The sequence below is a fragment of the Bombyx mori genome, chromosome 18, assembly GCF_030269925.1.
Source record: "Bombyx mori chromosome 18, ASM3026992v2".
Taxonomy (NCBI): Eukaryota; Metazoa; Arthropoda; class Insecta; order Lepidoptera; family Bombycidae; genus Bombyx; species Bombyx mori.
This window is the reverse complement of record NC_085124.1, coordinates 14,347,151-14,355,898: the sequence shown is the minus strand read 5'-3', so window position 1 is coordinate 14,355,898 and position 8,748 is coordinate 14,347,151.

Genomic DNA, 8,748 nt, shown 5'->3' with positions numbered 1-8,748 from the left:
CTGCCGTGAAGCAGTAATGCGTTTCGGTTTGAAGGGTGGGGCAGCCGTTGTAACTATGCTTGAGACCTTAGAACTTATATCTCAAGGTGGTGGCGCATTTACGTTGTAGATGTCTATCGGCTCCAGTAACCACTTAACACCTGGTGAGCTGTGGACTCGTCCACTCATCTAAGCAATAATAATAAAAAAACTCTATCTCTCTTCTACTTAAGTTTATACACAAATTTCATTCTAGTCCATCGTTTTGAATCATACTAGAATTTGAATGTTGTACTAAAGACACAAAGTTTTTCGTATTATTGAAGTTGACATACGGAACGTGCTGCTGACTAGTGATGCGTTTGGCAACCTTAATAATGAATTAGTTTAATTTAAAAAAATTAAAAAAAATTAATTTCTAACTTATCGAACGAGTTTTGGTAATGCAATTAGTTGTAATTTTTTTTTGTAATTTAGTTTCTAACTTATCAAACGAGTTTTGGTAATGCAATTAGTTGTAATTTTTTTTCTAATATACCGAACGAGTTTTAGAGATAACGACAATGAGTAGAGGAGCTCGGTAAATCGATGATCCAATTGTGATAGTTAAGAACATGTATATGCAAACTTATATTGAAAACATCAGCGCGATTCAGGTCTTTTCAGATTACTTCTATTCGATTCCTCTGGGTCCACTAACGGACTTCGCACTTCGGTTCCTTTTAGTGCAAGCTCCGAGGAGAGTATTCGAGATGATTCCATGGTCACACTGTCCTAGTTAACATTCCATCCCTCATCGGAGTAAAATTCATCTCTACTGCTCGAAATCAAAGGAATCTGTGGATAATTTTTTCCACACACCATCTGGATATGGAATGAACTCGCCATCGTGTTTCTTGGTGAAAATAAAATGTTTCTCAGAGCGCGCAATGAAACGCAATTAAGAATCGATTCACGGAAGCTAGTCTGTCTTCTCCGTTCATACATTGCGGGTTTTTTTTTTAATTGCTTAGATGGGTGGATGAGCTCACAGTCCACCTGGTGTTAAGTGGTTACTGGGGCCCATAGACATCTACGAGGTAAATGCGCTACCCACCTTGAGATATAAGTTCTAAGGTCTCAGTATAGTTACAACGGCTGCCCTGCCCTTCAATCCGAAACGCATTACTGCTTCACGGCAGAAATAGACGGGGTGGTATTTACCTACCCGTGTGGACTCACAAGAGGTCCTACCACCAGTGCAAAGTTAGTGAAAAAGAAACTTTTAAAACGACAGGTAATTAATGCACAGCTTAGAAAGTGAATAATAATATTTCTAGAAGGGTCATGTCGTCTGCCGAACCTGTCGTCCTTGAAATACGAACCTTCGTTTCTCAATGTCCAATAAATTAACATACACAAAAGGTTTCATATTAAAAACAAACATAATTTTGAAAAAGCACTTTGGTACATTTGTACTACTCAAATACATACCGAGACCGATACCATTAAAACATCTTATATAACACTAAACAGTAATATGAATATAAGCCTTAACGCCTTTGTTTTTAAAGTCTAATTTCATTTCTAACGTCACATGAACATCAAACTTTTGATTCGTTCGATGTGAACTTTTGATCTATACACCCTTATTTTATGATTTACCCAATTTAACACGTTACAGTGGAAGTCGCTGAGAAAAATTCAGCGTCGTTACTTTGGCGGGGCACCTTCCCCCCCCACACAAAACGGGTATTTCAAACATGTCAGGTAATAAACTTGGAGCCGAGGCGCCACGATGGGACATAGACCATCGAAGGTTTAGATATTCCTATGAATTTCTGATATACTTCAAGTCGGTCACATTATATCACTTCATTCTTGATGGCTCATCATTAATTAAAATAGAATCGAAAACAAAAACCGGGCAAGTTACTTGGGGGCTGCCTCAAAAAGATAACTTACACCCACAAATAAGACCTGATTTAGATAAAAAAAATTCTTGCCCTTGTAGGCAGACGAGCATACGGCCCTTCTGACGGTGAGTGGTTACCGCCGCCCATGGACTTCAGCAATGCCAGGGGCAGAGCCAAGCCGCTGCCTACCGCTTAATACTCTCCACAAGCCTCTTTTAAATAGCGCTCGGGAAACACCGTGGAGGTTAGCTCATTCCATAGCCGGATGGTACGTGGCAAAAAAGACCTCTGGAAACGCACTGTCGATGAACGCAGCGGTTCCAGATGATATGGATGAACTCTGCTCCGATGGAGGGAAGTGCGATGATAAAAAGGAGATGAGGGAATCATCTCAAACAATTCCTCAGTTCTTATTTGTATCGTCTTAAGAGTTACTTTATCCTAGAGACGAATAGTCTGACTGCTTCCTAGGAAAAATAAACAATATTCTGGTGTTCTCATGCAAACTAAGAGCTTACTATACATATACGGCTGACATCCGAGTTTGCAAGTCTGTTTCTGTTTTTAAATACAAGGTCAAACAATTCTATCTCTCATCAACCGAATGATCATGGTTCTATACTCTTCGTATATACGAGTGTTACTGTGTTACTTATAATATTTTGTATTAAAGTTTAACAATATTTGCTATGTGTATGTGCATTACTATAATTCTCATGTTCTATTTGTTATTTTAGTTAGGTGTTATTTGTTCTACACACACTCATCACTTTTAATTATTATTCTCATAATCCTCTCTCAGGTCTGCTGGAAGAGATTTCTTAAAGAAATAAGCAGCGCCTTTGTAGATAATTTTCCTATTACTCTGTACTATGTCATATTTTCTGTGTGTACATAAATAAATAAATAAAAATACATTACGATAACCTATAAATTTTGCAAGTTCGAGACAAGGAAAAGTGCATTGAAAATTCGAACTCTACTTGAAGCGAACCTAAAGCCAGTATATACGACCTTATGTTGCAATTGTATTCATATTCAAATTAGTTTCATATGTTAATAACTTACGACGTGCCGAGAGCTTGACGTATCATAACCAAATCCACTTCTACGAAACAATTAAGTCTACATTATTTCGCGTAACTTTGCGTACCTGGAATGTGGCAATATTTCTACGACGAACGAAATGTAATTAATCAAAAAGTTTGCAGAATCCACCTCCCCGTGACAGGCCGGGGTGCGTTGGGGTGTCAGTTATGACGTGACATCCCCTGGATGCTTTCTCACTGTTTATTATCGCATTCGAGTTTAGAACAACGTGAATGTTATTTAAAAGGTATGTTTATATTTTCTGTGAGTATACATTATGTGGATGGCATTGGGGAAGGCCTATGTCCAGCAGTGGGCAGATAAAGGCTGGTGATGATAATACATACTATTTACTGGTGGTAGGACCTGTTGTGAGTCCGCACGGGTGCCACTTAGCACCAGGCGGGCTGGAAGCTCATCCAACCTTTTTGTTTTAATTTAAACCTCCTGTCGCTCAACAACCAATGTCCAAACCTCGCATGAGACAGAACTCACGAAAAGGCAAAGGGGGAAAAGTAAAACGTTTAGTGCGGAGCACATCTCTCCCATCACCCTCGCCCTCAGGACGCCGGACCGGCGGTCGTCGGCACCACGACCGCCAGCCCTCTCGGTCGGCAGGCTATCCGGAGCCCGCCTAGATGGCGCCGGTTAAAATGGTTTATCCTACGGAATACCCCGCTGGATCAGAACCAGCGTGGGTCGAGGATAGCCAGCCTTCCATCACCCGGATGCTCTTGCGTAAAAAGCGTGCAGAGCAGCTTGCACGTTGACTTCTTAGGCCCCCTTTGCCGGTCCCCAGACCAACATGTGAAGGGGACCCGAAACACTTAGAGGGCCAGGGTTTGGGCGAAATCCGCCTCCCTGGCCCCCGCTCGACGGCGGCGGGCTTGTGCGTCTCTCACTCGCCCCGCCGCCTCCTTCTGCGAGATGGTGCACTCGCAGAAGTCGAGCATCGCCTTCCAGGACTCGTCGTCGCCGAGCATCGATGCCACAACACTCGGCAACGACAAGTCGTTTCCTATTTTTGCGATGAGGACACGGTGCCACCCCTCCCATGCGGGGCAGGCGACGAGCGTGTGCTCCGCTGTGTCCAAGTCACAACCACAATGGTGGCTCTACTCTACTGTCGGCTCGGCTCTGATCCGGTGCAGGAATTCACCGAAGCAACCATGTCCAGTGAGCACCTGCGTGAACCGGAAAGTGAGGCGGCGTCCTCTGTCACGATTCACCCAGTCCACAAGGGCTGGGCGAATCGCCTCGATGGTCTTACGACCAGCCGAAGGATCAGACAGCCGCCTGGACCATGACTTCAGCACGGACATCCACCCATCTAAGCATTAAAAAAATATAAACACTTCGACTTATATACACTAGTATATAGAAATATCCATTTCATTTATTCAGTAGCACGTAACCACTGTGGTTTTCGAAGCATCGGAAATAGTATAAAAATAGTGATTAAGCTATTCAAGTACATACTTAAATATTAGGACTGTACAGCGTGTTCTTTTATCTACATTTTTAAGGTTTTTATCTGATAGATTAACCGATACCCACGGACCTGATGTTTATCATTCAGTGCCGCTTATGAAAATTGGCTACGACGGAGAATTTTCTACCCACTGAAGCTCTGTGAAACTCTCGTCTGAAAAACGACCATACAGGAAACTTTGTTTGTCATATGAGCAGAGTTCTTGGCCTTCCGGTAACCGAATAAGTGGTGGAAACGAATAATTAAATAGCAACAGAAATAGACAGGATTACAGTAATTAGCCTTAACTTAAAATATATGTCGGAGACGATCATTAGTTTGGTAGCTAAACGAAATGCAGCACGATTGCGGTATCGTCGATACTCGGCTAACTTCGTGCTACGACAGAGCCTAGCCGATGGAGGCGCGTAGACGCCATCATACTTACCAACCAGCCTTCTTGAAGAGCGGTGCCTCCGTCCTAAGAACTGTCATTCGTTTTCGTTTGCTAACGTCAAGAGAAGATTTTTAAATTGTTCTAAGATAACAAAGTTCATTGGTGTACTCAATATTTCTCTTAGCTCGATCACCCTATTCGCCCCTATGATGCCTGATAATGGTGTTAATAATTGTGGTTTCTTCGACATTATATTTATATAACGACCTTACTAATACAATTGTCTTGTTTGTCTAATCAAATAAATAATAGTTTAAATAAAACTAACAAAATATGCTTTTATAGAAAATCCAACTAGAAAATTGAAAATAAATCTTAATAAATTTGAATTAAAAAAAGTGTAAGAAAAAATGATTTCACTGTAGTAAAAATTGTAATGTTGTTGTAATTTTATTGTAATTGTTAGTTTTTTTTTTGTTTTAACTATTATTTATTTTAAATTTTTTAGTTGAATTTAAATTTTTTTTGAACTTTTTTTTTCAATTTTTTTAAATATTGAATTGTCATCGGTCCTTAATAAGTATACCAAATTTCGAGTTAATCCGACGTGAAGGGGGTCAAAATCATGTTCAAAGATTCCGTTACAAACATACATACGTCTGAAGCTAATAAAAGCTTATTAAAAAAGAAGCACAATTTCATACAAATACAAAATATTTTTAAGCTTTAAGTCATTGCCGAAAACCTGTAAAAACACAGAGCCTCATTCAAAACCGTTTGACATAACAATTTCGTTCTTAATGGCACCTCGAGAGATATCCCCCGCAAAAGGGTTGAACGGCGGGAAAATCATAATAACAGTATAGGCGACTAAATTGTTTACCCGAACTCTTGCTTAGAGGAGCCCTAACTTACGTACGGAACCCCAATATTAATAATGTTTCCGTCAACGCCATCCGTCGGACGTGAGTATGTATTCACTATACGATACGGGGTGTTGTAAAAAGTGAATTCATATTTTTTTTATTGCCAAACACTAAGCGTCTGGCTTAAAATATATCTGACTGTATTAAATTTATTAGTAACAGATTTTCTTCTGCATTTTGGGTACATGCCAAGAACAACTACTCACAAAGCGTATTTTTTATTTGATACCGCTATTTGGTTAAAGGAGCCTATGCGGAACCATAGACCATACGGTCATAGACCAAACAACAAGAATACATTGACTACTATACAAAACTTGTACTATTTTTAAACTGGAATAAACAGAAATATGTGGGGATTACCCTATATTTGAAGGCTCAAATTTCGCCGTTTATAAAAAATGGTATCAATAGTGGTTTAGTGAAATCGTCAATTCTAGAAAGATAATATCGAGGGGTATTTATGTAGTTTAAGCAAAATTTCGAGGAATACACGGCGTTTAACTTTGTAATTAAAGGTCCGTTTTGTTTAGTATTAAATTAGCATCAACAGTTCGATGTTTTTAATTGAAATTTTAGTTTACCCTCTTTTAGTTTAAATTAAGTTTACTCTATTGAAATAGCTGAAAAAGTTTTTTTTTTCTTATGATATTGTTTCGAAAATTTTAAAGTTTAGATGGTCATCTTGTATAGTTGCGAAATATCGCTTGACCCAAATAGTTTTTTCACATCTCGTTATGTGTACTAATATTTAGTCTTTTTTTTTCCTACCTAAGCTGATAGCCTTGAGAGGCTATATCAGCGTAACCTTAACTAGTAGATGAGCTCACGGGGCTCAAACCTGACGACGTTGCTAACACGAAGTCTAGCAAGAGCCGTGCTTCGCAGAATCTACCACCGGATCGGAAACGCGACCCAATGAGAAGATCCGGCGAGAAATTCAGTGGGCTTCATTGTTCGATTCTCGCGAGCAGATACCTACTACTATCGGGTCGTCGCGTCCTCTTACGGGGGCGTGGGACGGGCCTCGGTGAAACCCCTCTGCCCGAGCTTGTGACTCCCTGCCTATTGAGGCAGGGGTGATGCGCTGCAGGCAGAGGCAGGCTTGATATTATTATGGGTGGGACCCAACTTCTTTCTTCTCTTTTGATCTTCTGTCTTCCTTTTCCCTATCTTCTCTTCGTAGTAGATACCAATTTTTCCAATGAAATACGTACTTAGTGTTCGCTAATTAAGGTATAATTTCGTGTAACAAAAATAAAACCAGTATAAAATGTATAGAAACGTTATTACTATTAGTTTTCGTATTTCGTGAGGCGCTTACAGCACTCAAGGCGTAATGTATGGCTATGAACTAATTTTATTGTCTTTTTGTCGTTATTGATAGCCAACCTAGTGGTATGCGGTTCCGCTGACCATAGAGACCAGCAATACTGCTGATAGAGCCAGATGCCTGCTTCAACATCATCAGCCAATAGCAGTCCACTACTGGACATAGGCGTTTCCACCACCTCTCTGCCAGCCACTCTGCGTATGTCGTCACTCAACCGAGATTGAGTGAGTACTGCACTAGATTTTCCAATTCCTGTCTACTGTAGTATATTGTATCTTCTTTGAGCCTCGTAAAGATGGACATAATGTATCTACTACCACAGAGGAGAACTTCCAAGAGATTTACATCAAATATTTCGTAAAAATGTAAACAAGTACGTCCATTTTATTTAGATACGTATTCAGTTAAATTAAAAGAAAAAGTATAGGTCAACTTTAAGTTGACCAACATTGACAGATTTTCCATTTTATTAAGAGCCACAACGGCTTACGAATTCTTTGAGGCAAAGTCTCTTTTTAAGCTTGGCGTCGAGGCTAGTGAGATATTTTTCCTTTTTATTTGGTTCAACGCTCCTAAAAAAGATGAATAGGATTTAATATTATATTTTTTTGTTTTATTCGTTGGACGTAATCGACAAATAAAAAGGTGAGGCTTTTGTTATCATAAAACAGCAGGATTGAAAACGGACAATTTGAGCGAGTGGTGATGGGAATTTTAAATTTGAAGGTTAGTTTAATTTTTTGAATGTCATAAAAACGCAATGAGCGGCAAGATATTGAAACTTCATCCCTTAATAGGGACTACTTTAATAAGTATAATAATAATAATAATGTTTTTATTTCAAGCATCCATGACTCATATAAATTGTTAATAAGACTTAGACCTATGTTAGTAGTTATATTTACATCACAATGAATTACTGTGGTAACATCCCATGGGAGATGGCACCACAGCGACCCATGTATACACAGTCCAGCCTGCTTGCGATCATGCTCAGGATACTGTTGGAGCTGGCCCTCACTCTGTTTACCAGAGATGCACACCTCTTACGCATGGTAGCGTAAAAACAATCTATGTGCGCGTCTGCAAACATCCCTGATGCGCTACAAAAGCGGGGCAGCACCACCAAGCACCCTAAACGCGTTATTGTATTGAACACGGAGAGCATTGTACGATCTTTGAGTATATCTTAATATAGCTGTTTGTAATCTGTTTTCTCAGGTGGAGAGGAGAGGAGTTTAGTTTCGCTATTTTCATCACTATCAGGGAAGAAAGTGCTACTTTCTCGCCCAGTAAATGTGCTAGCAAATTAACATGCATGCTTAGATTTTCTTCATACGTCTTTTTGATACGTAACCATCCAATAATTTATTTATAACAATACGCGCGTACTGCCTCCATATATATTTTTTAATACATAAAAAAGATTTCTGTATTAGTATTTCCTGGAATGTTTTGTTTAAATTCTAATTGAGTTCTCCTTTTCTTAGTGGGGTCACCACCGGCCCCTTATTAAGATTTTCTTAATATATTGTTTTAATTTTCTTCTTTTTCTTTGTCTTCACCTTATCCCTTTCGGTGAGGTCGGAACAGCGAATTTGTCTATTCCATTCTCTTCTATCAGCCGTCATCTCAATACTCACTCCTCTTTCTCTCAT